The sequence below is a fragment of the Carassius carassius genome, chromosome 6, assembly GCF_963082965.1.
Source record: "Carassius carassius chromosome 6, fCarCar2.1, whole genome shotgun sequence".
NCBI classification, from domain to species: domain Eukaryota; kingdom Metazoa; phylum Chordata; class Actinopteri; order Cypriniformes; family Cyprinidae; genus Carassius; species Carassius carassius.
The window spans coordinates 35,704,257-35,727,122 of NC_081760.1; the positions used below are offsets into that span (position 1 = coordinate 35,704,257).

A 22,866-nucleotide genomic window follows, 5' to 3' on the forward strand; every position below is an offset into this window, starting at 1 on the left:
ACAACTTGGATAAGGCCAATAAAGACAAAGCCAACAGATGGTGAAGCTGTATTTCACAAAAACAGTGGAGGAACCATCCAACTTGGAGGCCTTTGGTAACCAGGGTAACATAAAGTAAATAAATACATTTTATCCAGGCCTATGAGTAAATCTGCCCTCTTTGGTGAGACCAGGTTAACAATAAAGCACCGGGGGAGAAATTTGCCCTGGGATCAACCAAAAATATATGGGCTTAAATAACATAGATTACAGAGTAGAATTGCCTCTGCCCCACCAGTCCTGGCTCAACAATTCTAATTATGTGCTACTTTTAAGAAAAGGAACAAAATATATGCAATAACAAGATACGGTTGACAAAAATAGATTTTTTCAAACCTGATACGAATTATATGCTACATATGAAAAGGAACAAAATATACATTTACATACACAGGTAGTGCAATAAAAGCATAAAATAAATAAATACATTTTATCCAGGCCTATGAGTAAATCTGCCCTCTTTGGTGAGACCAGGTTAACAATAAAGCACCGGGGGAGAATTTTACCCTGGGATCAACCAAAAGGTAAAGGCTAAATTACATGAATTACAGAGTAGAATTGCCTCTGCCCCACCAGTCCTGGCTCAACAATTCTAATTATGTGCTACTTTTAAGAAAAGGAACAAAATATATGCAATAACAAGATACGGTTATAAAAAATAGATTTTTCAAACATATTATGAATTATATGCTACATATGAACAGGAACAAAATATACATTTACATACACAGGTAGTGCAATAACAGCATAAAGTAAATAAATACATTTTATCCAGGCCTATGAGTAAGCTGCAAATCTGCCCTCTTTGTTGAGACCAGGTTAACAATAAAGCCCCGGGGGAGAAATTTGCCCTGGGATCAACCAAAAATATATGGGCTTAAATAACATAGATTACAGAGTAGAATTGCCTCTGCCCCACCAGTCCTGGCTCAACAATTCTAATTATGTGCTACTTTTAAGAAAAGGAACAAAATATATGCAATAACAAGATACGGTTGACGAAAATAGATTTTATCAAACATGATTCATATGAACAGGAACAAAATATACATTTACATACACAGGTAGTGCAATAACAACATAAAGTAAATACATAGATTTTACCCTGGGATCACCCAAAAATGTAAAGGCATGAGTTACATGAATTACAGAGTAGAATTTCCTCTGGCCTATTATGTCTCTCACACACTAAAAAACTTTAAGACTCCTGTCACAGCCATGGCTATGATCATAAAAGAAATTGTCAGCCGAAACAAAAATAGATACCAGGAAGATGGATTCGACTTGGACTTGACCTAAATTTATCCGAACATCATAGCTATGGGCTTTCCAGCTGAAAGACTTGAAGGTGTTTACAGAAACAACATAGATGATGTAGTGCGATTCTTGGATTTGAAGCATAACAATTATTACAAGATATATAATCTATGTGCAGAAAGACATTATGATATTGCCAAATTTAACTGCAGAGTTGCACAGTATCCATTTGAGGATCACAATCCTCCTCAGTTAGAACTTATTCACATGATTGTCATTTTCACTGAGCCACTTATCCAAATCTTCACAGAAAGGTTTAAAAATCTTTGCAAATAATGAAAGGCTGCCTGTTACACCGAGGCAAATTCAAAAAAGCACAAGAGGCTCTGGACTTCTATGGTGAAGTTAGAACCAGGGACAAGAAGGGAGTAACTATTCCCAGCCAGAGGCGATATGTGTACTACTATAGCTACTTTCTGAAGAATAAGCTGGAGTACAAATCTGTGGCCTCGCTCTTTCACAAGATGGTGTTTGAGACCGTGCCTATGTTCAGTGGAGGGACTTGCAGGGATTCTGCTGTAAAAAGCAAGAGTGAGCAGATTCCACATAGGTTCAGAAAAACCAACTGACATTGGGATCCTCAGTTCGTGGTGTACCAGCTGAAGGTAAAAATCCACACATCAAATCCAGTGCACACAAGGCGAGAGGAGAAGTACATGTACTTTGACTTTCCACAGCCACTGCCTGTGTGCGGAGACATCAAGGTGGAGTTCTTCCACAAGCAGAGCAAGATGATGAAGAAAGATAAAATATTTCACCTCACTAACACAGATGAGACCAGATGAGAGCTCAGAGAACGTTGAAAATGGAGGTTTAGTGAAGGAACTGGAAGGAAAACAAACCACAGAACGGGGAGAGAATGATAAGGATTATCTAATCCTGACTTTAGACTAATCGAACAGTAGCTGGTTAGCTCCGAAGTTTCCCTCAGGATAGCTGGCGCTCGCTCAAACAAGCAGTTTTTTCCGGTAAAGCGAATGGAACAACTTGGATAAGGCCAATAAAGACAAAGCCAACAGATGGTGAAGCTGTATTTCACAAAAACAGTGGAGGAACCATCCAACTTGGAGGCCTTTGGTAACCAGGGTAACATAAAGTAAATAAATACATTTTATCCAGGCCTATGAGTAAATCTGCCCTCTTTGGTGAGACCAGGTTAACAATAAAGCACCGGGGGAGAAATTTGCCCTGGGATCAACCAAAAGGTAAAGGCTAAATTACATGAATTACAGAGTAGAATTGCCTCTGCCCCACCAGTCCTGGCTCAACAATTCTAATTATGTGCTACTTTTAAGAAAAGGAACAAAATATATGCAATAACAAGATATACACCAATTTACAAATATAATAACATTTCTGTAACAGTAAAACAAGCTAAATACCATTGATTTTTAAAGTACTGATGCATTAGTTGTTTCACTTTCCTTTGTTTTAACTGTTGATGAGGTGTTTGTTGTGTAGAAGGTAGCAGCATGTCGGCCCATCCTCTTGTTAAAGGTGTGAACAGAAGCACTGTCGGCCTGATCATCCACAGGAGGCTCTACTCCATCCGTTACATCATACATAGCTTTTCCTGAATCTGCAGGCCGCCACAGTTTGGGGTGAAAACAGCAATAGTAGAGAACTTTTATCAACAGACCCAAGACATAACAAAGTGGGATGGAGATTATCAGACTGAAGGCGTACGACTGGGTCATCTCTGCATCTCGGTACAATCTCAAGCGTCCGCCTTGAACCTAGTTTTGTTCAGTGGAGCGAAAAGAGTAAAATTGTTGCTTTTCCTGCATGTGTGTCAGATGGGCTTCTTCATCAGGCACATATTAGCTATCTGCCAGGGTTTTCGTGTGTGGTGCCTGGCACTCCTGAAGGCTCTTCTCACCCTCAAGGAACCGGTCATACCTAGGATGACATACAAGACAACAATGTTGCGGAGAATTACACCCATGTCTGTAGCACATAACAGCAGATTTACAGCCAGCATATAAGTACTATCAACATGCAGGAAGTCATGAAAGAAAACAAAATGGAAACTGACCTGGTTTTACAAGTGACCTTGCTGTTCGACTAGGCCACTGTCGATGTAGGCTTGGCACTTCCTGTAGAAGTCAGCATCTGATGCAGACAAGTTGAGGTGGGTCTTCAGATACTGAACAAACCTGATCATGTTCTTTATGTAGTTCAGTATGGTGGCTGGGCCCATGTCAGCGTGCTCCTCTCACTGCTCCTCTCACTGCTCCTGCTCCTCTCACTGCTCCTGCTCCTCTCACTGCTCCTCTCACTGCTCCTGCTCCTCTCACTGCTCCTCTCACTGCTCCTGCTCCTCTCACTGCTCCTGCTCCTCTCACTGCTCCTCTCACTGCTCCTCTCACTGCTCCTCTCACTGCTCCTCTCACTGCTCCTGCTCCTCTCACTGCTCCTCTCACTGCTCCTGCTCCTCTCACTGCTCCTCTCACTGCTCCTCTCACTGCTCCTCTCACTGCTCCTCTCACTGCTCCTGCTCCTCTCACTGCTCCTCTCACTGCTCCTCTCACTGCTCCTGCTCCTCTCACTGCACCAGTGACAGTGGGGTAGACACATCCTGTGGAAGTGGGAGTTTGGTGAGTAGAAATAATATTGTTTGAAAATGACTAAAAGAAAAACAAAAAAGTTAAAGAAAAAATCTTTAAAGAGTTGACCTGCAAATTGGGTCATCCTTGAGTTGGTAATCAAACTAGCCAATCACAAAAACACCTTGACCCTGTAAAGAGTGTTAGCTCCACCCTGGCAAGGTGTTAAACTTCAACTTGTGGGTCATTGTACGGAAATGTCCATTTTTCTGTCCCTTACAGAAATATTACAATTGAAAAACACTTTAGGATTACATTTTTTTTTATATTTTAACATGAACCAATATCTTATTTGAACAATTACACTTTCTTGAGCCATCAATGTGGCAATATTTGATTTTTATTATTTTCATGAAAATTGTCACTAGTGTTACTGTCACTGGTGTCACCTTCCTTATGGGTAAAATACATGCACACAAAAAAATGTTTCTGTCAGAGCAGATCTTATCATTGGCCAAGAAAGTATCTAAACTTAAACACAAAAGATGTTGCTCCCGCTTGCTGTACTGCAGAGCTCTGTCGGTGGGGAACCCAGCTTTTGCTCTCTGGTCTCATTATGTATTTCAAATATAGGCATATGGTTAATGGTACACACATTTAAAGCTTAGCTCTAAATAAACAATTCAATTAAATAAACAAGCTCTCTCTCAAGCTCAAACATCTCTCTCTCTCTGTCTCTCTCTTTCAAACACTCACACACACTCACACACACAGAGAGAATCCATTGAAATGCTAATGAGTTGGGCCCTGCTAAACCTGCTGTTAGTTTAAAATTCATTTGAGTGGACAACATCCATCCTGTCTGCACCACTAAGTAAAATTTAATACTGCTAAAATAGCAGAAGTTAAAAGAATATGTCTACCACAGAACTTTAAACAAGAACAAAAATTAAGCAATGACAGCGTGGTTGCGCTGCTTTTCTCTCCGCAGAGCCGGGCTGTCTGTATCCAGGACGTCCCCAATCTCCCCCTCCAAGGGCCAGAGGATGATGCTGTGGAGGTATTGGATATATTCAGTGTAGTCTGTCAAACTGTCTAGTAGCAATTCTGGTGTTAATTATTTGTTTGTTTGTTTTTTTTAATCTCCAGTACTTTGCCGATGATGAAGAGGAGGAGGACTGATTTTTTTATTTTTTTTTTTACCTTTTTTTAAATATATAAATAAATATTTCATCCTTACCTTTAATGTGTTTTTTGACTTTATTGCAATACAAAACACCAGTGACATGCCTGAATCTGGGCTATATGTTACTGCACACTATCAGCTTTTGATCAGCATCACAGAGTGCCTGGGGTCAGAGGTCAGATCTAAGTTTTTGGTATGTATTTCTGCCCGGCATTTTCAAATATATGGATGTTTGTGTTTGTGTGTATGTATCACAGTGTATTAGTTTGACAGGCCTGTATGCTGGGGTCAGAGGTCAGACCTCTTAAAGGTTTCAGTATGTATTTCTGCCCAGCATTTACAAATATAGGCAGAAATTCAACTGCTGCAGGATTACTCATACATCTCTCTCTCACACTCACACACTCACACACACACACCCAAACACCCACACACCCAAACACCCACACACACAGAAACACACACACCCACACACACACACCCACAGAGAGAATCCATTGAAATGCTAATGAGTTGGGCCCTGCTAAACCTGCTGTTAGTTTAAAATGCATTTGAGTGGACAACATATCTAGAAATACACAAAAATATATACAATAAACATACTGAATGATAATTTACAAAATAAGTATGGGGTTCAATAAAAATTTGGACCAAATGTGTTGTGCAGTTTCAAATGAGCCCAAGTTCAGTGTTGTGTGTTGTTTGCAGGCCGAGAGAACAAGGGTCAAGTAGGCCTTGTTGAGGTCATTCAGAGCTTTGTTGCTTAACATTTGTAGTTTATAAATTTAAATAAGGTTTATAAACCTTTAATATGATTTTTGAATTTATTGCAACACAAAACACCAGTGAAAGTCCTGAATCTGGGCTATATGTTACCCATTTCCTCTGCCCCACAAGTCCAGGCTCAACCATTCAGGCCAACCCTATCAGCTTTTGATCAGCATCACAGTGTATTACATTTTGCAGGCCTGTCGGCCTGGGGTCAGAGGTCAGATCTAAGTTTTTGGTATGTATTTCTGCCCGGCATTTTTAAATATATGGTTAATGATATATACCTCCTAATAAAAGAAAAAAAACAAAACAATGAAGTTAAATCTTAAAGTTTTCAGTATATTTCTGCCCAGCAAGTAAAGGGAAAAAAATAAATGATCCAAATATCTGGAACTGACTGTAATTGCACCAAAACTAATGAAAGAAAGATTGAGATGAAATAGAATTAGGGAAATTGTATTTAGGAAATACAAAAACTATATATATATATATATATATAAATTTCTTTTGTGGCCTGAAAGAGCAGTACGTGCCTGTCTCAATCTTGAAGTTTTACAATGCAGTGGCGAGGCTGCACATTGAATTTCTTCTTGGAGTGTGTAATCCATCTCCCTATGGTTTCCAGAGACGGGTGGCACTCACAGGGGAAAGTCTCCGCATCGATGCAGACGTCCTCACTGCCATGTTTAATGAAAAACAGGTGGCCCAGCTCGTCCTGCCTCTCTGCCATCTCCCTGCCCTCAGCACCTGTGATCACCTTTCCGTGGAAATCACACAGGATGGAGCCCTTCCTGAAGGCCTTGGTTGCAACAACTCCTGTGGTAAAAAAAAAAACTTTTTTTTTTCATGTGATGTTTATGATGTTATTATATTAATTTTTTAAGGATTTTACTGTGCTCATAAGACATTGGTGCATACCTTTCTTCTCCCCAAAATCCTTCACAGCCAGACCCGGCCATTTCTGACTGGTCACCCCCCTGATGATGGCCGGGTCACTCTGCGCCTGTGCTCTGCTGAGTGGCCTCCACTTTGCCATGATGTCCTCTGGGCGGGGATGATTGGCCGTCCACCCCTCGGCCTCTATGATTTTAGCCACCTTCGATGCAGTCGGGGCACATCTTGAGCATTTTGCTGTCAAAGAGAGAATATTTAAATTAAGATGCAGGTTCACACAAAGTTTAAATGTTTCTGTCAGAGCAGATCTTATCATTGGCCAAGAAAGTATCTAAACTTAAACACAAAAGATGTTGCTCCCGCTTGCTGTACTGCAGAGCTCTGTCGGTGGGGAACCCAGCTTTTGCTCTCTGGTCTCATTATGTATTTCAAATATAGGCATATGGTTAATGGTACACACATTTAAAGCTTAGCTCTAAATAAACAATTCAATTAAATAAACAAGCTCTCTCTCAAGCTCATACATCTCTCTCTCTCTGTCTCTCTCTTTCAAACACTCACACACACTCACACACACAGAGAGAATCCATTGAAATGCTAATGAGTTGGGCCCTGCTAAACCTGCTGTTAGTTTAAAATTCATTTGAGTGGACAGCCTCCATCCTGTCTGCACCACTAAGTAAAATTTAATACTGCTAAAATAGCAGAAGTTAAAAGAATATGTCAACCACAGAACTTTAAACAAGAACAAAAATTAAGCAATGACAGCGTGGTTGCGCTGCTTTTCTCTCCGCAGAGCCGGGCTGTCTGTATCCAGGACGTCCCCAATCTCCCCCTCCAAGGGCCAGAGGATGATGCTGTGGAGGTATTGGATATATTCAGTGTAGTCTGTCAAACTGTCTAGTAGCAATTCTGGTGTTAATTATTTGTTTGTTTGTTTTTTTTAATCTCCAGTACTTTGCCGATGACGAAGAGGAGGAGGACTGATTTTTTTATTTTTTTTACCTTTTTTTAAATATATAAATAAATATTTCATCCTTACCTTTAATGTGTTTTTTGACTTTATTGCAATACAAAACACCAGTGACATGCCTGAATCTGGGCTATATGTTACTGCACACTATCAGCTTTTGATCAGCATCACAGAGTGCCTGGGGTCAGAGGTCAGATCTAAGTTTTTGGTATGTATTTCTGCCCGGCATTTTCAAATATATGGATGTTTGTGTTTGTGTGTATGTATCACAGTGTATTAGTTTGACAGGCCTGTATGCTGGGGTCAGAGGTCAGACCTCTTAAAGGTTTCAGTATGTATTTCTGCCCAGCATTTACAAATATAGGCAGAAATTCAACTGCTGCAGGATTACTCATACATCTCTCTCTCACACTCACACACTCACACACACACACACACACCCAAACACCCACACACCCAAACACCCACACACACAGAAACACACACACCCACACACACACACACACACACACACACCCACAGAGAGAATCCATTGAAATGCTAATGAGTTGGGCCCTGCTAAACCTGCTGTTAGTTTAAAATGCATTTGAGTGGACAACATATCTAGAAATACACAAAAATATATACAATAAACATACTGAATGGTAATTTACAAAATAAGTATGGGGTTCAATAAAAATTTGGACCAAATGTGTTGTGCAGTTTCAAATGAGCCCAAGTTCAGTGTTGTGTGTTGTTTGCAGGCCGAGAGAACAAGGGTCAAGTAGGCCTTGTTGAGGTCATTCAGAGCTTTGTTGCTTAACATTTGTAGTTTATAAATTTAAATAAGGTTTATAAACCTTTAATATGATTTTTGAATTTATTGCAACACAAAACACCAGTGAAAGTCCTGAATCTGGGCTATATGTTACCCATTTCCTCTGCCCCACAAGTCCAGGCTCAACCATTCAGGCCAACCCTATCAGCTTTTGATCAGCATCACAGTGTATTACATTTTGCAGGCCTGTCGGCCTGGGGTCAGAGGTCAGATCTAAGTTTTTGGTATGTATTTCTGCCCGGCATTTTTAAATATATGGTTAATGATATATACCTCCTAATAAAAGAAAAAAAAAAACAATGAAGTTAAATCTTAAAGTTTTCAGTATATTTCTGCCCAGTAAGTAAAGGGAAAAAAATAAATGATCCAAATATCTGGAACTGACTGTAATTGCACCAAAACTAATGAAAGAAAGATTGAGATGAAATAGAATTAGGGAAATTGTATTTAGGAAATACAAAAACTATATATATATATTTGTACAATAAAATACAAACAAAATGTAATCGAGTCTGTCTGGGTAGGTTGTCAGACATCACTGTATTGAAAAGAAACAGTGAATACAAACACATTTGATGGAATTTTGAGTATTGTACTGCAACAGAAAATGACAAAGCAGTGAGACACACACCTGAAACTTGGATCATCATCTCCAAATATATCCAGAATCTCCCTTCCACACATGCACAGACGTTCTCAGATGCCCAGGAAGAGAGCTCACGCCTTCCTGCAGTGAGGCCAGAGGGTATGATTCCTGCTGTTAAAGATTATAAATGAAAAATATAAGAAAACATGGTTAATGCAAAGACCTCTTCTTTATGCTGTGGTCAAAGCGGATCTTCTCATCTTTGAGAATTTCTTTTGTGGCCTGAAAGAGCAGTACGTGCCTGTCTCAATCTTGAAGTTTTACAATGCAGTGGCGAGGCTGCACATTGAATTTCTTCTTGGAGTGTGTAATCCATCTCCCTATGGTTTCCAGAGACGGGTGGCACTCACAGGGGAAAGTCTCCGCATCGATGCAGACGTCCTCACTGCCATGTTTAATGAAAAACAGGTGGCCCAGCTCGTCCTGCCTCTCTGCCATCTCCCTGCCCTCAGCACCTGCGATCACCTTTCCGTGGAAATCACACAGGATGGAGCCCTTCCTGAAGGCCTTGGTTGCAACAACTCCTGTGGTAAAAAAAAACAACATTTTTTTTTCATGTGATGTTTATGATGTTATTATATTAATTTTTTAAGGATTTTACTGTGCTCATAAGACATTGGTGCATACCTTTCTTCTCCCCAAAATCCTTCACAGCCAGACCCGGCCATTTCTGACTGGTCACCCCCCTGATGATGGCCGGGTCACTCTGCGCCTGTGCTCTGCTGAGTGGCCTCCACTTTGCCATGATGTCCTCTGGGCGGGGATGATTGGCCGTCCACCCCTCGGCCTCTATGATTTTAGCCACCTTCGATGCAGTCGGGGCACATCTTGAGCATTTTGCTGTCAAAGAGAGAATATTTAAATTAAGATGCAGGTTCACACAAAGTTTAAATGTTTCTGTCAGAGCAGATCTTATCATTGGCCAAGAAAGTATCTAAACTTAAACACAAAAGATGTTGCTCCCGCTTGCTGTACTGCAGAGCTCTGTCGGTGGGGAACCCAGCTTTTGCTCTCTGGTCTCATTATGTATTTCAAATATAGGCATATGGTTAATGGTACACACATTTAAAGCTTAGCTCTAAATAAACAATTCAATTAAATAAACAAGCTCTCTCTCAAGCTCAAACATCTCTCTCTCTCTCTCTGTCTCTCTCTTTCAAACACTCTCACACACTCACACACACACACACACACAGAGAGAATCCATTGAACTGCTAATGAGTTGGGCCCTGCTAAACGTGCTGTTAGTTTAAAATTCATTTGAGTGGACAACATCCATCCTGTCTGCACCACTAAGTAAAATTTAATACTGGAGCTAATAGTTTGTAAAACATGTTTGTGATGGGTTTTTTTTGCAAAGTATGTACATTAACCATGTTTTTGTATATTTTTCATTTATAATCTTTAACAGCAGGAATCATACCCTCTGGCCTCACTGCAGGAAGGCGTGAGCTCTCTTCCTGGGCATCTGAGAACGTCTGTGCATCTGTGGAAGAGAGATTCTGGATATATTTGGAGATGATGATCCAAGTTTCAGGTGTGTGTCTCACTGCTTTGTCATTTTCTGTTGCAGTACAATACTCAAAATTCCATCAAATGTGTTTTTATTCACTGTTTCTTTTCTTATGAAACACTGTGTCAGTTTGACAGGCCTGTATGCTGGGGTCAGAGGTCAGACATCTTAGCTCTAAAGAAACAATTCAATTAAATATACAGGCTTGCAGTCTTGCAGAAATTCATCTGCTGCAGGGATACTCATACAACTCTCTGTCTCTGTCTCTTTCAAACACTCACACATACACACACACACACACACACACAGACACACACACACAGAGAGAATCCATTGAAATGCTAATGAGTTGGGCCCTGCTAATCCTCTGGCCTCACTGCAGGAAGGTGTGAGCTCTCTTCCTGGGCATCTGAGAACATGTGTGCATGTGTCTCACTGCTTTGTCATTTTCTGTTGCAGTACAATACTCAAAATTCCATCAAATGTGTTTGTATTCACTGTTTCTTTTCTTATGTTGTTATTGGAAATGATTAGGATGGGCTTGGTGGTGAGGAACATACCTCCATTTCTTCCTGAAGTGTGTTCCTCAGAGCTCCTCGAGATGCTGACAGCAAGTCACATCTCTCTTCACAGAAGGCATATGCAGAGATTGGTTGATTTTTAGACAAGAAAAAAAGATACCTTAAATGTCTCTAACACACACAAACACACACATTTGTTTTTGTGAAAAGTGGGTTCATCCCATAGGCGTAATGGTTTTTATACTGTACAAACTGTATACATTTTCATGTGTGTTTATTTTTTTTGTGTTTTTTGACATTTAAAAATCTTTGCAAATAATGAAAGGGTTAGGCCGTGCATCATCATCACAGCCTCCAAAGCGCTGCTTTACCTTCATGGCAAAAGCTTTGGCACATCTTGCGCCAGTCCAAGAATTTCCTCACAATATAAATGCCCCCAGCAGTCCCTCACGATCACGTCCCCCTCGATTCTGGCTGTGAATTCAACTGGCAGAGACTGAAAAAAGAAAGAAATTAAAATAGCAGAAGTTAAAAGAATATGTCAACCACAGAACTTTAAACAAGAACAAAAATTAAGCAATGACAGCGTGGTTGCGCTGCTATTCTCTCCGCAGAGCCGGGCTGTCTGTATCCAGGAGGCCAGATCATCTTCCCGTGGTTTTTTATTTATTCCATGCATATATTCATCTCACCATCATCTGCTTCATTAGCCCAAAAAGGTCAAATTGGACATAGCGTCCCTCTGTTCAGCTCCTTAGAAACTCCAGAACCTGCTTGGTCTGATCTTTTTCAGTCAGAGAGCTCCAATGTCCAACTGCTGCACTTGTGTAGCCATGTTGTCCAACAGATTGACCATTAGGCTGTAGAAAATATATATATTTATTATTATTGTTTATTTATTTATTTTTTCATATGACAAGATGGGAAACAGAGCAACCAGTGACAGGTAGACACTTCCTGTGGAAGTGGGAGTTTGATAAGAAGAAATAATATTTTTTCAAAATGCTTTAGCATTTGGCCAAATCTTTGCTTCTTGTACCTTCCTGTGTGTCTTGATATTTAAGACTACAGTTTACTTTCATGCACATTATTTCACATTCTATATTTAATTCTACAATATACATATTTTTTAAATTTTATTCTAATATTTTTATTGTTCACTTTTATTTCATTCTTACATAGCTATATTTATGTATATTTTCATCTGTGTTGTTTTCTTTAATAACTGCACTGTCCTGCTGGTTATATATGCTATATATAATTTTGTATGTGACGAATAAAAATCTTGAATCTTAAATCTTGAATCTTCATATCCTATAAAACTATATGATTTATTTCTGTATTTCAAGTAAATCCTGCAGTGCACCACACACACACACACACAATACTACACACTGATGTACATACCATTGCGTATGCAAAGTTATATAATTTGTCGTTTTTCATTATCTTAGAATAATCAACTACTTATTTTATTACAAACAAAGTAAAACTAAACCGATTAAGACTCAAATATTATCAATCCTGTAGTCAATTCAGATGCACACTCCATACCAGTGGTGGCAGTAATGAACCTTTTCGTATGCAAGGCATGCTGGGAATCTCGAGTTCCGGCATGCGGCGTTCTATGTACTATTTCTGTTGAATTAGAAATATTACACAGAAAGGCAGCACTCTCGCGTTCTGAAGCGCGGCCGCCATTTTTAATCTGGCCCGCTGGTTTTCGACAAATATCTCCGCGAAAACAGCACCTAAAAACATAAACAATGTGGCGTTCTTTTCAGCTAGATTAGACGTTTACAAAGAGCTAAACAAACGACGGATACGACGGATTTCGCCGCGGGTTACCGTCGCGTCCAGGCCGAGCCACGGAGAAGGTGAGGGCTTTTGTTTTCATTTTTGTTATTAACATTAATAACTGAAAACATCTAGGTTATACAGATGATGATGACACGTAGCCAAAGAGAACCGGCCTGATGAGACATGCATATATAGAGAGACATAACATGCAATATGTATTATTTGTGCTTGCGTCATTGCCATTTAGCTCAAAATAAGATCTTTAATTTAATAGTTATAGTTAGTGTGTGTGTGTGTGTGGTGTGTGTGTGTGTGTGTGTGTGTGTGTGTGTGTGTGTGTGTGTGTGTGTGTGTGTGTGTATCTTTTTGCAAAGTATGTACATTAACCATGTTTTTGTATATTTTTCATTTATAATCTTTAACAGCAGGAATCATACCCTCTGGCCTCACTGCAGGAAGGCGTGAGCTCTCTTCCTGGGCATCTGAGAACGTCTGTGCATGTGTGGAAGGGAGATTCTGGATATATTTGGAGATGATGATCCAAGTTTCAGGTGTGTGTCTCACTGCTTTGTCATTTCCTGTTGCAGTACAATACTCAAAATTCCATCAAATGTCTTTTTATTCACTGTTTCTTTTCTTATGAAACACTGTATCAGTTTGACAGGCCTGTATGCTGGGGTCAGAGGTCAGACCTCTTAAAGGTCTCATTATGTATTTCTGCCCAGCATTTACAAATATAGGCATATGGTTAATGGTACACACATTTAAAGCTTAGCTCTAAATAAACAATTCAATTAAATAAACAAGCTTGCAGTCTTGCAGAAATTCAAACATCTCTCTCTCTGTCTCTCTCTTTCAAACACTCTCACACACTCACACACACACAGACACACACACAGAGTGAATCCATTGAACTGCTAATGAGTTGGGCCCTGCTAAACCTGCTGTTAGTTTAAAATTCATTTGAGTGGACAACATCCATCCTGTCTGCACCACTAAGTAAACTTTAATACTGGAGCTAATAGTTTGTAAAACATGTTTGTGACTGTTTTTTTGCAAAGTATGTACTTTAACCATGTTTTTGTATATTTTTCATTTATAATCTTTAACAGCAGGAATCATACCCTCTGGCCTCACTGCAGGAAGGCGTGAGCTCTCTTCCTGGGCATCTGAGAACGTCTGTGCATCTGTGGAAGGGAGATTCTGGATATATTTGGAGATGATGATCCAAGTTTCAGGTGTGTGTCTCACTGCTTTGTCATTTTCTGTTGCAGTACAATACTCAAAATTCCATCAAATGTCTTTTTATTCACTGTTTCTTTTCTTATGAAACACTGTATCAGTTTGACAGGCCTGTATGCTGGGGTCAGAGGTCAGACCTCTTAAAGGTCTCATTATGTATTTCTGCCCAGCATTTACAAATATAGGCATATGGTTAATGGTACACACATTTAAAGCTTAGCTCTAAATAAACAATTCTATTACATAAACAAGCTCTCTCTCAAGCTCAAACATCTCTCTCTCTGTCTCTCTCTTTCAAACACTCTCACACACTCACATACACACACACACACACACACACACACACACACACACACAGACACACACACAGAGAGAATCCATTGAAATGCTAATGAGTTGGGCCCTGCTAATCCTCTGGCCTCACTGCAGGAAGGTGTGAGCTCTCTTCCTGGGCATCTGAGAACATGTGTGCATGTGTCTCACTGCTTTGTCATTTTCTGTTGCAGTACAATACTCAAAATTCCATCAAATGTGTTTGTATTCACTGTTTCTTTTCTTATGTTGTTATTGGAAATGATTAGGATGGGCTTGGTGGTGAGGAACATAGCTCCACTTCTTCCTGAAGTGTGTTCCTCAGAGCTCCTCGAGATGCTGACAGCAAGTCACATTCTGAGCCAGAAACAGAGCCTGCATCTGGAAAGCGGTCTGGTGAGTCTTATTAGAAATAAAGTGTCAAATCTCTCTTCACAGAAGGCATATGCAGAGATTGGTTGATTTTTAGACAAGAAAAAAAGATACCTTAAATGTCTCAAACACACACAAACACACATTTGTTTTTGTGAAAAGTGGGTTCATCCCATAGGCGTAATGGTTTTTATACTGTACAAACTGTATATTCTATGGCCCTACACCAAACCCTAACCCTCAAAGGAAATTTTGTGCATTTTTACTTTCTCAAAAAAACTCATTCTGTATGATTTATAAGCATTTTTAAAAATGGGGACATGGGTTATGTACTCATAAGTCACCCTCTCCTTGTTATACCTGTGTCATACCCATTATACAAGTTGATTTCTGATATGTCACAAAAACAAGAGCACACACACACACACACACACACACAGAGAGAAAAACAAATCAGTACATTTTTAAGAGAAATAAATAGGTTACAAGGGTAGGAATTGGTTGAGGTTTATTTACATTTGATTTTGCTTTATTTACAGTCATTACTAGGTTCTAAGTACATGTAGCATGTAGAACAAAGAGACCGTTAAGTAAAGCGTTTCCAAAATGTATTTAGAAATCTATTTTAACGAGTTCACACTTGTGATATGCTTTAATATTTGCACACGTATGCCTTAGTAAATAACATCTTTTCAATATTTTTCAGGATGCAGAGTGGCTGAGCACCAGTGACAGAGTGGGTGACAGAGCAGTGGCCCGCATAAAAAGGGATATGCAAACTGATGACTGCCAACTGACATTGATTTACATTTAATAACTCTTTGGTCTTTTTTCATAGTACTTGGAGCTGTATTTCTCAACAATCAGGCCTGAGATACGTGCCTATACAGATCCATTTGCATGTGTACCATGTATCTGTTAAATAAAGAAATAAAAAAAACCTTTCGGACATCGTTCTCATTTTGTATTTTGTTGAAAATTATACAAATTTTATCTGTAAGACTTATCTGAAGACTAATAAGGGAAACTGTGTTAACTGCATTTCCAGGGGAGAAACTTATCCTCTTATAAACCCCCACTCCCTTCTTTAAAATAAAAGCAATGAATCTTTTTATACTTTAAAATAATCCGTGTAAAACATCTGTCTTTACAATATGATCTTAGACTTTAGATCAGATCGTTTGGCAGAAAATTTGGAAAATGACATTTTAATGACTTATCTGAAGACTAAAATGTGCATGACCCCTTTAAGAAATAAAATAAAATAAAGAATAAAAGCAATGAGTAGTTAGGTGGTTTACAATTGATACTTTACAATAAACTATGTGAAATTGATTTTTGGTTAAACGGCATCACCAGGGGAGAATCTTAGGAGAATCTCCATGGGCTTTCAGGATTCTAGATCCACATCGCCATACGGTGGACAGGTATATGTTTGCAGGCTGCAAACACAAATACTAAACTGAACACAAATAACCAGTCAAAATAACTTTAAAAGAAAAGCAATGAAATATTGCTATACTTTAAAATAATCGGTGTAAAACATCTGTCATTACAATATGATCTTAGACTTTAGATCAGATCGTTTGGCAGAAAATTTGGTAAATGACATTTTAATGACTTATCTGAAGACTAAAATGTGCATGACCCCTTTAAGAAATAAAATAAAATAAAGAATAAAAGCAATAAGCAGTTAGGTGGTTTACAATTGATACTTTACAATAAACTATGTGAAATTGATTTTTGGTTAAACGGCATCACCAGGGGAGAATCTTAGGAGAATCTCCATGGGCTTTCAGGATTCTAGATCCACATCGCCATACGGTGGACAGGTATATGTTTGCAGGCTGCAAACACAAATACTAAACTGAACACAAATAACCAGTCAAAATAACTTTAAAAGAAAAGCAATGAAATATTGCTATACTTTAAAATAGTCGGTGTAAAACATCTGTCATTACAATATGATCTTAGACTTTAGATCAGATCGTTTGGCAGAAAATTTGGTAAATGACATTTTAATGACTTATCTGAAGACTAAAATGTGCATGACCCCTTTAAGAAATAAAATAAAATAAAGAATAAAAGCAATAAGCACTTAGGTGGTTTACAATTGATACTTTACAATAAACTATGTGAAATTGATTTTTGGTTAAACGGCATCACCAGGGGAGAATCTTAGGAGAATCTCCATGGGCTTCTCACCATGGGAATCTTACCCTCTTCTAACCGCATACTTTAAAACAAACTGTGTAAAACATGTTTTATAGTTTTATCTGGGTTTAATTTATAGTTTTATTCAGGTTCCAACCCAAAAAAAAAAGGTTGAAAATATACTGCAGCATATGTGCGGCATGTCCAGTGGTCAGACTTGTGCAGGCCATTTTTGGACACAGCTGTGCACACGTTCGCAGACTAACGCGTTGACAAGGAAGATGAGAGGGAACTCACCCTTTAATATGAAAACGTTACCCTAAAAGGGAGCCGCCCAACAGATATGCTGCACTAAGTTGAGGAAATATGCAAATTATGAAATATGTGTCCTCAATTTACATTTATTAGAGACTAACGGCGTACCGAACGACGTGAAAGTGGGCTCACCGTTCAAGGACTTGGAAAATGAGAGCAGTGGGCGCAGCAGCCTTTGTAATGCGTTCGTGCAGCACGGTCGCTGCACAAAAACTGAAAAATGGCAAATATTGATAAAAATGCATAAAATGAGAGACTGAGCGGTTGACAGTCGTGGGCCGATGAGAGATTTGTCGAAAAAAGCACCGAAAAGTGGCCCGAGGGGCCGTTTAACACATTTGCTGCACAAGTGCAGAAGGTTGCAGCGGGAGAGCCGGGCAACCAAAGCGCATGTGTCGCTTCCAACCCCCGGGTCAACCTCAGTTGATTGACTTCTCCTGTTTCCACTGCTCTCAAGAGGATGGTTGAAATCTCTTGAATGGATGGGATAGTTTGGTTGAAACTGAAGACTAGTTGTGCTGATGTGATGATTGACCCTGGTCTGAAGTAAATGTTGAAATGAATATATGTTACCTTTAAAAATCCAGTTTATTGAATGCTCTCTCTCTCTATTTCTCTTTCTCTCACACACGTTGGGTGTTTGTGTTTTACGAAGATGCTCCATAGGCATAATAATTTTCAAACTGTACAGTACAAACTCTATATTCTAACCCTAAATCTAATCCTTTCAGAAAATTTTGTGGGATTTATAAAAAAAATTCTCATTGAGGGTTGACATTTTGTGCAATGTCAGGTTTTAATATACTTTAGGAGAGATTTGGACCCACCGCATAAGGAATACCTGGAATACACAAACACACATGCACACACACACACACGTATATATTTAAATATTATGTATATATCACAATACATACATACATATTCTCATATATATTGTACAGAAATGGCCTATGTTAACATATATTTATACTTACACTCAGTTACCTATACATGTAGTAAAACTTTGTGAAATATATTATTGAATATAAAACTACCAATATATGACATTATACAGTTTTTTACAAGCACTTTGTTACTATTTTCAGAACCTTGATGTCATTTTTCACAACTCTAGACACAAAACTCACAACCAATGATCAAAATGCACATTTTTCAAAACTCTAACCCTTTTCTCAATTGCTTGCAATTGATACAATACACATAAAAAATACAATACACATAAAACTTAGATCATTTGTTTATTCAACAAAAATCCCCTGTTCAATATGACACAACTTAACATCAAAGTGCTACTATTTCAAAAGGCAATCCACACATTACATTTCAAATGAGTGTCTATTCATTTCCTTACAATGATCAGGCCAAATAGTGGAGGCAGAGGCAGAATTCTAACTGACCAACAAGACCAGGCTGTGGTCGATTTGCTTTGGGCCAGAAATGATATTTGCCTTACAGAAATTCGCCAGCATATCTTGGACAATGAAGACAAGTTCAACAATGTGGGATCCATAAGTTTGCCGACTATTGCACGCATACTAAAAAGGCACCAGGTATCTATAAAACAACTATACCGTGTGCCTTTCGAAAGAAATGGAGATGGATGTTGATGATGACCATCACAAATTCCTATGTTTGGATGAGGCAGGTTTTAATCTGGCCAAGATAAGGGGGAGAGGTTGGAATTTCATTGGCCAGCGGGAAACCATCCAGGTACCTGGACAAGGAGGGGCTAACATTACCATGTGTGCGGCTATATCAGAAGATGGTGTGGTGGGTTTCAATTTCATAGCTAATTATTTTTGCTTTCATTCAAATAAACCTATGTTGTAATTGTACAGTACTGTAGTGTTTTACATCAATATATTACAAACTTTGTTCAATGATTCCACTGTGTCTGTAGTATTCTCTCTACTACTGCTGTACTTTTACAGAGATGTATTTACTGTACATGTAGTACCATAATGAAACCTGTATCACTTATTTTGTTCTACAATATTTAATGATTGTACGAACAATGACACAGTGAAACTATCGGTTGCTTGTGTGTGGGTGATCTATTGTTATGTTTTAATGGTATTTCACAGTAAAGTTGTGTTTTGAACCAATGATTGTGCAAGTGCAAGATTTCTTTAAAGATGTGAATGCGCAAGGCAATGTTTTGAACATTAGACAGCCTGTGTTACAAGTGATAACCGTTTTGAGTTTTGTGTCTAGAGTTGTGAAAAATTACATCAAGGTTCTGAAAATAGTAGCAAAGTGATTGTAAAAAAACTGTAAGTAAATATATTGTCACATACTTTTCAAAACATGAAATGTAGCAATTCCTTATATTAAGTTACACAATATAGCCTATTAAAATATTATCAGTCATGGCATGGGACGCCGAGGTTTTGTGCAACAGGTTTTGAACAGGAATGATGCAGGCTATTATGCAGTTTTTATGAGCTGCTAAAACACTAATATCTGAACCAAATTCTCACTAGCTTAAACCAGTTTGTTGAATAAAGCGCTCTTTCTGCTAAACTTTAAATACGCTCAGACAGCTATGCTATGTTTGCAAATCTCATGCACTCATTTTGCAAAACTCTAAACACATTCTCACACTTATCATATTGTGATGTACTTTGTGCTGCAGAATGCTAAACACAAGTGGCAAAAGTTAAACACAACTAAAGCACAGTTGTCATTGTTCACACTTGTTTCTTATGATGTGATCAAAACCGACTGTTCAAAATATTAGCCAATTCAGAGTTCACAAGTGGCACAGGTGACTGAATGATGATACAAACAATAGATGGAAACTATCTGAGAAGGAGAGGAGGAAGAGTGTAAGAAGTGGAGGATGAGGAGAGAAAGAGTCAGGTTTAGAGAGTGTTATCAAGGCAGGATCTTAGGCCAGACTCAAGCCCAAAGACATGAATGGATCTCTATTTGATCCTGAACTTAGAATTGTTTATAGTATAACAGTGTTCTGTAACATGCTGTTCATTTAGAGTTTTATTTACCTTTTTTTGGCCTTTGCAGTTGTACTGCAGTATTTTTGCATTACAGTTTTTCTCGATTGCCAGCACACTAACAGACTGGACATGTTCCAATTTGCTCAGTGCTTTCTGCCAAGTCTTCACAAAAATGCCATCATTTTCCATAGGTTTAACAATGTTCTCATTCAGAAAACTCAAATTCATAATATAATTAACTCAAATATCAAAAAATGAACTCAAACAGCACACATTTATCCACGTGTGAACATTCAGTAGCAAAACTGATGAAACACTGGTCAGAATCCTAGGATGATATGCACAGGAGCAAAAGTAATTATGTGATTTGGAAAATGAATCCTGGAAGTGGGAGACAAAGAGGGATGAGGTCAAAGGTCATTTGTTCCTGATGAAATACAAAGCACTGTTTGTTCTTATGTAGTTTGCCTACAGGCTCATCTATAAGGTTTCAGTACTACTTACACATACAGTATAATTACAGAACATAGCAGCAGTACTTCAGATGAGAGAACTTTCATTATATTCCATGTACAGTAAATACTGTAGCACATGTTGTACACCCTCAAACTCATTACTGTTGAATCGATTTGTAGCCAAGTAGTCCTTACATGTAGTCTATTTGTGCAGAACTGAGAGACGACTGTCTAGGGGAGCCAGACTGTACTGTAATTGTACTGTAAAATGTATTTGATTTTGACCTGGAAGTCTGCAGTTTGCACAAGTTGGTGTGTAGTTTTGAGATTGTTTATAGTTGTGAGAAAATGGCGAATTGTTTCATGAATTGTGTGTTAACAATCAAGAAAAACTGTATCCAAGTGCTGAATATATAAAAACATTCAGAACTAGCCAATATTCAGCACAATACTAATCTTGCAGAACATACAGTAGGCCAATAAGTTGACATACTTGCAAAGACACATTGACCATTATAATACAGTGTTCGCATATATTTACAGTAGCAGACTCTAATGACTGCTAGTTGATATGTATTTGCAGAGTTATTTATTAACAGCTGTCTAAAGGGTACCATCAAAATAATCAAACTGATATTACAATAAAAAAAGTACAAAACAAATGTGTTATATTACACATTCATCTGATCTGATATCTGATCTATGGCTGCTTGAGAGAATTTTATTATTATTATTATTATTATTATTATTATTATAATTACTCCTTATAAGTGGTCTTTGACTGCTTTAAGTAAAGTAGCATCAGATTTTTATAATGCATTATGCATTCATTATAATGCCTTAAGATTACCCTTATAATGTATTATAAATACGGGCTTCATACTAGAAAGTGTTACAGAATTTGTTAGTTTCAACTGTATTTAAATAATTCAAAAATCACTTTGTTTATAAAATCTGTATCCCAATAGAATTACACATTATATGCCAGTTTAAGAGCCAGAGATATGCCATAGGCTATGCCAAAGAAATTACAAATTGACACCTTTGATTTTTAACACTGTTCCTTAACCCCGGATTATTGTCGTTGTAATCTCTGATTTTAACCCCAGGCAGAAGACCTTTATAGTCTGATTAGTCCACTAGCTAAACCAAAACAATTAGTCCAGTTCGTAAAAATAAATTCAAGAAATGTGCAAAAAATATTTTTCAAGAAATGTGCTTAAGCAATCAAGAAAATCTGTCACAGTACAGTCAGCAACATATAAAATATAGTAAAGTGACGTGGCCAAATATGGTTCCTGGGTTGTTTCTGACCCTGTACAATACCTCCTATGTAAAGTAAAACAATGCTAAAAAAAAAGAACAATTCACAATAAAATCCTATAATTGCAACATAAACTGAACACTTATCATAACAACAACTTGAAGAGTAACTGGACTAATTTGGTTTTATGACTGTAAAAATAGGAGGAGTTGCTAAGTTCTCTAGATAGCTGTACTGTATAGGCTGTGAAGCATGTAATAAATTATTTATGCATTATATGATAAAACACAAAAAAATGTCAGGTAACCTAAAATATGCTGCACGTGGTTTAAATAAAAAATTTGTAAATATACATTGTTAGTGTGTGTGTGTGTGTGTGTGTGTGTGTGTGTGTGTGTGTGTGTGTGTGTGTGTGTGTGTGTGTGTGTGTGTGTGTGTGTGTGTGTGTGTAAAAATGTGTGTGTACTGTATTGTAAAAATGTATGTTCTCACAGTTTGGATATTCTCACAGTTTTGCAGGGGCCACTGATTATCTTGTTTTATGAGGTGTATAGACAGTGGCATCTGGATATGCTTGTACCTCAACATTCCCTATGTAAAAAGTACACTTGGGATAAAGAAATGTTGACTAAAGGTTGAGTACACTGAGTCTAATTGCATTTGAACAATGATTACTGTAAAGTATTTTCATGAAAGCAATTTTTTTTAATCATATACATTTTTGAATAATAATACTTTTGACCATATTGCAATGTTAGAATATACAAGA

The 22,866-nt window shown here is 38.1% G+C and overlaps 2 pseudogenes; both read left to right on the plus strand.

Moving 5' to 3' along the window:
- The window catches only part of LOC132141710 (phosphatidylinositol 3,4,5-trisphosphate 3-phosphatase and dual-specificity protein phosphatase PTEN-like), a 1,234-nt pseudogene extending 1,116 nt beyond the window's left edge, over positions 1 to 118 (plus strand).
- Positions 119 to 1,257: 1,139 nt separating this feature from the next.
- On the plus strand, positions 1,258 to 2,933 carry LOC132141711 (phosphatidylinositol 3,4,5-trisphosphate 3-phosphatase and dual-specificity protein phosphatase PTEN-like; annotated as a pseudogene).
- Positions 2,934 to 22,866: the final 19,933 nt, after the last annotated feature.